This window comes from Siphateles boraxobius, unplaced genomic scaffold (genome assembly GCF_051911475.1).
Source record: "Siphateles boraxobius isolate OS27281-9 unplaced genomic scaffold, OSU_SipBor_1 7, whole genome shotgun sequence".
Classification (NCBI taxonomy): Eukaryota; Metazoa; Chordata; class Actinopteri; order Cypriniformes; family Leuciscidae; genus Siphateles; species Siphateles boraxobius.
In genome coordinates this window covers 39,867,501-39,876,528 of record NW_027509197.1, presented here as the reverse complement: position 1 = coordinate 39,876,528, position 9,028 = coordinate 39,867,501, and the positions used below count along the sequence as shown (strand labels likewise).

The 9,028-nt window shown below is 37.6% G+C and overlaps 1 protein-coding gene across 2 annotated transcripts in view; it reads left to right on the top strand.

The window, feature by feature from the left end:
* Positions 1-6,991: 6,991 nt before the first annotated feature.
* The window catches only part of edar (ectodysplasin A receptor), a 57,211-nt gene continuing 55,174 nt past the window's right edge, over positions 6,992-9,028 (top strand). For both annotated transcript variants that reach the window (XM_077215310.1, XM_077215309.1), the window contains exon 1: positions 6,992-7,180. The gene's annotated coding sequence lies outside the window, so the exon portion shown is untranslated. The remainder of the gene's footprint in view (positions 7,181-9,028) is intronic.

The following is a 9,028-nucleotide window of genomic DNA, read 5'->3' as shown; positions in this document are numbered from 1 at the left end:
CGCGAGGTTCAAACTCGCGTCATCGTTTGGGCTGTTTGCCTACAATACTCTCGAATGAACTTGATTTGTGCTCCAAATTCCTCAAATCACACTGCGGTTTTACTGAGTGATCAGACGCAGCATTTCACCTGCTCGACCACAAAACAGCTGAAAAATAAAATCACGTTGAAGGAGGGAAACGAGAGCCATATCTGGGCACTTAGTAACCCCCTAACAACCACTCATAGCAACGTTGCCCGCATTGCAACACCCTAAATATGTGATAGCAATCGGCATTTCTTTTTTGTGACATTGCTTAAATGATTTAAATAGATTGTTCAGTCAAAACTGGAAATTCTGTGATTAATCAGTCATCTCATGTCCTTCCATGATTTTATCAACTCAAACATCACTTGTGTTTACCAGAAGTTCCAGCATGTTCGCTTTACGTGCGAGAACCAATACGGTTCATTCTAGTGTTACGCAGCACATTTGAGCTTCTGCAAGAACCAATGAGGATCATTCTCATGTTACGCATCACGTTTGAGCTTCAGCAAGAACCAATGAGGATCATTCTCGTGTTACGCATCACGTTTGAGCTTCTGCAAGAACCAATGAGGATCATTCTTGTGTTACGCATCACGTTTGAGCTTCTGCACGAACCAATGAGGTTCATTCTCATGTTACGCATCACGTTTGAGCTTCTGCAAGAACCAATGAGGTTCATTCCGTGTTACGCATCACGCTTGAGCTTCTGCAAGAACCAATGAGGTTCATTCTCGTGTTACGCATCACGTTTGAGCTTCAGCAAGAACCAATGAGGTTCATTCTCGTGTTACGCATCACGTTTGAGCTTCTGCAAGAACCAATGAGGTTCATTCTCGTGTTACGCATCACGTTTGAGCTTCAGCAAGAACCAATGAGGTTCATTCTCGTGTTACGCATCACGTTTGAGCTTCAGCAAGAACCAATGAGCTTCATTCTCGTGTTACGCATCACGTTTGAGCTTCAGCAAGAACCAATGAGGTTCATTCTCGTGTTACGCATCACGTTTGAGCTTCAGCAAGAACCAATGAGGTTCATTCTCGTGTTACGCATCACGTTTGAGCTTCAGCAAGAACCAATGAGGTTCATTCTCGTGTTACGCATCACGTTTGAGCTTCAGCAAGAACCAATGAGGTTCATTCTCGTGTTACGCATCACGTTTGAGCTTCTGCAAGAACCAATGAGGTTCATTCTCGTGTTACGCATCACGTTTGAGCTTCAGCAAGAACCAATGAGGTTCATTCTCGTGTTACGCATCACGTTTGAGCTTCTGCAAGAACCAATGAGGTTCATTCCGTGTTACGCATCACGCTTGAGCTTCTGCAAGAACCAACGAGGTTCATTCTCGTGTTACGCATCACGTTTGAGCTTCAGCAAGAACCAATGAGCTTCATTCTCGTGTTACGCATCACGTTTGAGCTTCAGCAAGAACCAATGAGCTTCATTCTCGTGTTACGCATCACGTTTGAGCTTCAGCAAGAACCAATGAGGTTCATTCTCATGTTACGCATCACGTTTGAGCTTCAGCGAGAACCAATGAGGTTAATTCTCGTGTTACGCATCACGTTTGAGCTTCTGCAAGAACCAATGAGCTTCATTCTCGTGTTACGCATCACGTTTGAGCTTCAGCAAGAACCAATGAGCTTCATTCTCGTGTTACGCATCACGTTTGAGCTTCAGCAAGAACCAATGAGGATCATTCTCGTGTTACGCATCACGTTTGAGCTTCCGCAAGAACCAATGAGGTTAATTCTCGTGTTACGCATCACGTTTGAGCTTCAGCAAGAACCAATGAGCTTCATTCTCGTGTTACGCATCACGTTTGAGCTTCAGCAAGAACCAATGAGGTTCATTCTCATGTTACGCATCACGTTTGAGCTTCAGCAAGAACCAATGAGGTTCATTCTTGTGCGTCAAGCTGGTTTGGTTGAGCTTTGGTTCGCTGATCAATGTTTAAATGTGAATAAAGGCCTAAATTCAATCTGTTAATCATATAAACCGGTCGAGTCTCTTCAGAAAATTTGGACTAAACCACTCAATTCATATTGATTAGTTTTACGATCTCTATATGAACTTTTTGATGGCGAGACAAGAATGGAGGGACAGAAATCTCTCAGATTTCATGGAAAAGATTTTAATTTGTGTTCCAAAGATGAACGAAAGTCTTACAGGTTTGGAACGACGAGAGTGTGAGTAATTAATGACAGAATTATCATTTTTAAGTAAACTAACCCTTTAATGTAAAATGAGTAATGTAGTCATGATTCTGCGAATAGAATATAATGTGTTTATTTGGCCCAAATTTACTATCGTATCGGTGTGTTTTGCATTGCATGTCCCATTATCAAGATATTCAGGAAATCATAACATCCAGTTATAAATGATTTGGTGTCCCTTAACTTTGCAACAGTTAACTTATAAACTTTAAATACTAATAAATCATCATCATTTCCATATTTGTATTTTGTGGGATGGCAAATTTGTATTATTGTTTTAAAACATGTTTAATTGGATTTGAGGTAGAACAAAATCTGTGAAATTTTATTACAGCCTCATCAATATTTCTAAAAATGTCTTGAGATCTTGAAACGATCACAATGGCAGCCTTTACTGTAAGAAAAAAAATCTGGATTTGTTTTAATTTGTCTGACATGATTAGTGTTTATAAGCTGAAGTTCCAGTATTTGACTAAAATTAACTAAATATTACACTTGCATTTGACTGAATATAGCACTTTTTATTAAGTTTTTTAAGTTCTGCCTTTTAATGTGCAGTGAAGTTCAAAAACAACAACAGGTTTGTCTAAATGTTAACAGCTTTTTATTAAACTAAAATACACAGACCAGTTTCACAGGTTAGCAGTAAAGCATGATGGATTTTATTTAGAGAAGCTAAAATCACCCTGTCGTAAACCTGAAGAGTGTACTATAGTTCAGTGCTATTAGAAATGATTTTGCAATCAATAAATGTATCGCTATTTGTTTCGTTCCCGTTACTGTAGCGCCACCTGCTGGTTATAGTTCATAACTCAACTCAGTTAAATCACTGTTTATAATCCTGGAAACGATTGATATACAGTATGTGAGTAACTGCATATCCGATCATCATAGTGTGAGAATAAACAGTTATTTAATGTCATATGTATGATTTTAAATGGCAAACTGGCCCCATCTGTTGAACTTTTACAGAAATTACACTAGGATTACATTAAGAATAAAATAACAGGAGTAAAGAAAAAAAGTTACACTTTATGTTAAAAATAAAAGTTCCTCAATAGTGCCATGAACATTCATGGAACCACAATTGCTTTTAATAGTAAAAAAAAAAAAAATGTTTTTTTAGATGTTTAAAATGTTCTTCACATTAAGAAAAAAATATTTTGTTCACTGAAAGGTTCCAAAAATGATCCTTCATTTGCATTACCGCTAAACCCCCCTTTTGGAACCTGTATTTTCAAGGGTGTATTCATGTTTAAAATTCATTTATCATCTTGTAAGTTCCCTGAGAATGTTCTCTTTGTGTGTGAACAGATCTGCGAGTAAATACGGCACAGAGGAGGTGTTGTGCGTGTCCAGTCCTGCCCGTTTCACACACACTGTGTGTTTGCTGTCAGCGAGTCACTCGAGGAAAGGTTGCACAGACACATTAGGCCTGTGAAGAGAAGATGATGTCACTTCCTCCCTCATTCTGACCACCCATGAAGAACAGAAAAGCTTGTGTATCTCTCAGTCTGATCCTCAACACACAGTCTGAAGCGTTCACAATCTCTCACGTTTCTTATGCTGGAGGTTTGGGTTGCATTCGGCTTGCTTGCTTATTAAGGTTTGAAAGACAGTAACATTATCAGTTTGACTGCCACTATCAAACAAATCTGGACCTACGCTGAATAATGACATTATTTCCTCCTGTAGTGCTGAATTGAATTTGCTTCATAACTGACGAAATTGAACTGAATTGAGCTGAATAATTGTATTTTTGGTCAAGTTAAGTCAAGTCACCTTTATTTATATAGTGCTTTTTACAATACAGATTGTTTCAAAGCAGCTTTACAGTCATAACAGGAAAATAATGCAGAAAAGTTTGTTTCCAGAAGAAAATAGCTTCATAGTCCAGCTTAAGTACGTTCAGTGATGGTTAATTTTTGTGGTAAAAAAGTTATTAATTTAGTTAATTTATATATACAGCCGCTCTGGAGAAAAGCGTGATGTCATCATCCAGCTTAGTTCTCATATAATGGTGTCTGTCAATGCAGGCAGATCAATAATATTGTTGAATATTAGAGAATATTGTTGAAAATTTACAGCTGAATGTGAATTAGTATCATATTTGCTAAAGTTTGCATCATTTATTTCTGTGAAGCTGCTTTGAAACGCTCTGTATTGTATCAAGTATAGAAACAGAAGTTGTTTTTCTGCTTCCAATGAAAAAACAATATTTCTTCCATACAGATGACCTACATTGTTATTTTAAGTGGGTCTGTTTGATGTCTCGCATCCATCTTTATATAGAGTCATCATTTCAGACTCGTAAAGCGCTTCAGGGTCGCTGATCAAGCCTCGTCCTTCAGCCTGGAGATGTAGGTTAGCTGATGCTGCGGTTTCCATGGCAACCATTCTCTGCACCCGAGTGACAGTCGCCAAAACATTACCACATCATCCGTGTCATGATGTTCATCTTTTAACTGTGACATGATGCACCAATGTGCCAATACAGTAATTGAAGAAGATTCTGATACAGACACGGAAGATGATCTGCTGAATATGAACTGTCATTTGGTTAAGTAAAGGATAATGTACATCCAGCCGGTTGTTCTCTCAGAATAAACCCGACATTGTGATCAGGACCCGACGCAAAGCGGATGTACGTTACCCTGCTTATTATACGCCTACTTGCCACATAAGTAAATAATAACACACGAAATAATGATCTGAGTTGAAATTTTATTAGCTATTTAAACGCAAAGCTTCAGCGAAGAGCAGTTTCAGCGACAAGAGATGCGAAATACAGTCATAACACTTATTACACAGCATTTCAACACATAAATAATTATGGAGATAAGAGATATTGATTTCAGATTAAACCGTTTTAAAATCGTACCTGTTTGTGTCTTATAATCAGTGTACAAAACAATAGTCATTAAATGGCAGTTTGTATGAAACGAGAGAGCGAGTCCATGATACTGGATGGCAAAAATAAATAACTCTACAAAATACTGATTCGACTGAGTTTTAATATTTTATTAGCTCACCAAATGCAAAACTTCCACGAAAGAAAACCCGTTCCTAGCGAGTGTATAGCGCTGCTGACTTCAGTGACCCGGATGAGTGTTCTGGTGTTATCTGGGAATAATATAACGGCGCGATTGACCAATCAGAATCAAGTATTCCACAGAGTCGTTTAATAGAAATTAATAATTGTGGTGGATATTGTTTTTTCATTCTTCATTTAATCCAGAGTGGATAATTGCAGACGGCAAAGTAAATTTCAAAGTCGCTTTTTTCATGCACATGAATGAAGGGGAAAGTATCGGCAAAAGGAAAGTGGGCTTCCTCTCATCCCGGGGAAGTACATGTTTCTCTCACACCTGTTTCACAATCTCCTATCAATGAATAAACAAGTCAATAAATTATCCTGCCTTCTATGAGTCTGTAAACAAATTCCTGGATGGAATAGTTGGTAGAACATCATACAGTACATCTCTTGCACATCAATATCAGAATAATCACAGAGTTCTTTTATGTGTGCTAATCAGAGTCAGAGAAACTGAAGAGTTTGCACTTTGATCTTCCCTTTCTAATATATATATAGGGCCTATATACACACACACACACAAACACACACACACACACACACACACACACACACACACACACACACACACACACACACACACACACACACTCACACACACACACACACACACAAACACACACACACACACACACACACACAAACACACACACACACACACACACACACACACACACACACACACACACACACACACACACACACACACACATATATTAGTGCTGTCAAAAATGAACCTCAATTAATCACATCTAACAAAAAAGTTTTTTATATAACATGTGTGTACACATACATTATATAAACTGCAAATGTGTGTGTGTATGTATGTTTATGTATATATATATATAAACATATATAAACGCAAACTTTTATGTCAGATGCTATTAATTGCGGTCAATCGATTTGACAGCACTAATATATGTATGTAGTAATATAACACACACACAGACACACACACAGACACACACACACACACACACACACACACACACACACACACACACACACACACACACACACACACACACACACACATACATGCACACACCAATGGGCCTAAATTTAAGATTTATGTGTTTGAATTACATATTTGTCAGTCATGCATAAATGAAACGGGTCAGATTTCAGCACTCTTAGAAATATTGGCATCATTTATTATTAACTATTTGTATCTATTTAATTTTTTGTAAATAATTATATTTTCAAAATGCATGTGTTCACAATTCATTTGATTCAGTTAAAAAGTATGTACATGGTTAAAAGAGGAACAAGCTAAATTAATTTAGTGAAAAGATATGAAACTTATACAAATTGGATTTACTGATGATATATATTCTGGTTAATGTGCATTTAAAACACATTTCTTTTTTATGAGTTCTATTACAGATATTTTACGTGTTTCATTTATGTATGACTTACAATATGCACCACATTAATTGGTTTATGTTGGAAATGCATGGGAATTTTACATGCAATAAAAAACCCATAAATCTTACATTTCGGCGCAAGTTTGTTTGTTTTCTCGGTCGTTCGTGTGATTGTGCTGGTGTGAGCCGCAGGACGGCAGCAGTGAGCTCGAGCTTCAGGCACTACCTGTCTCAGGTTCATTCTGGGTGGAGCCACACACACACACACACACACACACACACCGAGAGAAACGAGTCTGAAGCGCTTTAAGAGACGGCCGGTCACATGCACGCGCTCGAGTGATCTGATTCTCTGTAGTGATCTCTGCTTCAGACCTGTCCTGAGAGTGTCCCACAGCAGATCGTCCTGAAGAAGAGAGTGTGTGTGTGTGTGTGTGTGTGTGTGTGTTGCTCTGAAGAAGATCCTGGTCTTCCTGCAGGTAAGGCGCGCGCTTCAGGAATGCGCGAGGGAAATTCCTGTTTCCGTGAGATGCGCGCGGACCGTTAGAGACTTCTGCTCATGCGAACATGTTTACAGCATTAGTGTGTGTTTTCTGCTATAAGTGTTTATTATGCATGTGCTCTGAGTGGAATATGCGACAGTGGTTTTAATTTGTTACATGTAAAATGATCGTACTGGATGTTCACTGTTGGTCTTTCATATGGATCCCGGTGTGTGTAATGTTTTAAACGGGTGTGTGAAGCAGTCGCTCGGAGAATGGTTCGACTGTCCCGTGCGGAGATGAGGTGTGTGTATGTGTGTGTGTGTGTGTGTGAGAGGGAAACTCCTGTATGTGGATCAGGAGACATGCACTTGCATGCACGCGCTTCTGATGTCTATGTGTCTTTGAACTGTTGCTGAAGGAGGAAATAAATCCGAGAGGAGAAAGAGACAAATGTTGTTTAGGGGAAAAAATGCAATAGTTTCACAAAAATGCGATGATCATAACGGCGCGAGCAGAATGAAAACCAATCAAATGAGCGCGCGCGCTGGTGGAATAATTCATTAACGCAGGAACTTCCCTGCTAATGTTATTGATAAAGTTATGAACAAACATTGTTTTATGAACGAACGTTCGTTCAAAGTTATATGGTCTCAAAACGTTAGCACAAAAAACATTATTTATAATGGAACGTTTTAGTTGGATGTTCTCCTAGCATTTTTAAACGTTACTACTACTTGCTTCAGAACGTTCATTGAACATTCTAAACTAACGTTTACAAAATTCTAAAACGGAATGTTCGCATAACCAAGAATTTTTTTCTTAACACGTTTCGTTTAAAAAAACATAATTTGGATCAGAAAACACTCAGAAATAATGTTTTTTTTATGACATAATGGGAATGTAAGCAAGCAAAACGTTCTTAGAACATATTTTTATCTAATTGGCAGATTCATGTCAGATTATGTATTTTATTGCTCTACTTACTATATTGTTTTTTTATTACAATTGCATCAATTGTCCCTCTCCCTCTTGGTTTTCTTAATAAAACCGTTCAATTTATATTCCTAATAACTACTTTGGAGCTCAAATGCGCTTTCTGAGAATTATCTGCACATTGAATCATTTGTAGAACCTGTATTTCCATAAACCATAAGTCCAGAAATCATAAAAAAGGTCATACGTGTTTATCATATCTCTGTTCAATTTGCAATGTGTGATAATTATTACCACAATATTTTGAAACAAATTCGTATTGGTTGAAAGTCATCAGGTCATTTTTGTATTTATTTCTTAAAGTCATTTTCATCATTATGTATCATTTATGTATCCTAAATGCAGACAATTAAATAATGTTTTAAACATTTAGCATAATTTGACCATTACAGCATGAATTTTAATTTCATTGGGACATGGGTAAAAAAAAAAAAAATCTAGAAAAAGTACTACAATTTCTTTAAAAAAAATAATGCATGGTCAAACATAATCCCTAGGGCATAAAAGTGCCTGAAGTTGAAGAAACATTAAATGCAGAAGGTCAAAGGTCAGGTCACAGATCACATCAATCTATCTGAATCATTATGGAAAACAAATGTGTGGTGGAGGTTTATGATTATCTCATCGATATATTAATTGATATGCAGTAGTATCTGTAACGATCACGCTCATAATATCTAAATAGTACATTTAATATACATCTACAGTTGACTGGCTGTAAACAGAGAAACACACTGTTGCTGCCGAGTGTGTAGTTACAACTGAATCAGCTTAAAGTTGACATGAAACAGAAGTTGAGCTCGTCGTTTCTTCTCTATAGTGACGTATATCTGAGCCAAAGGCTTCTGA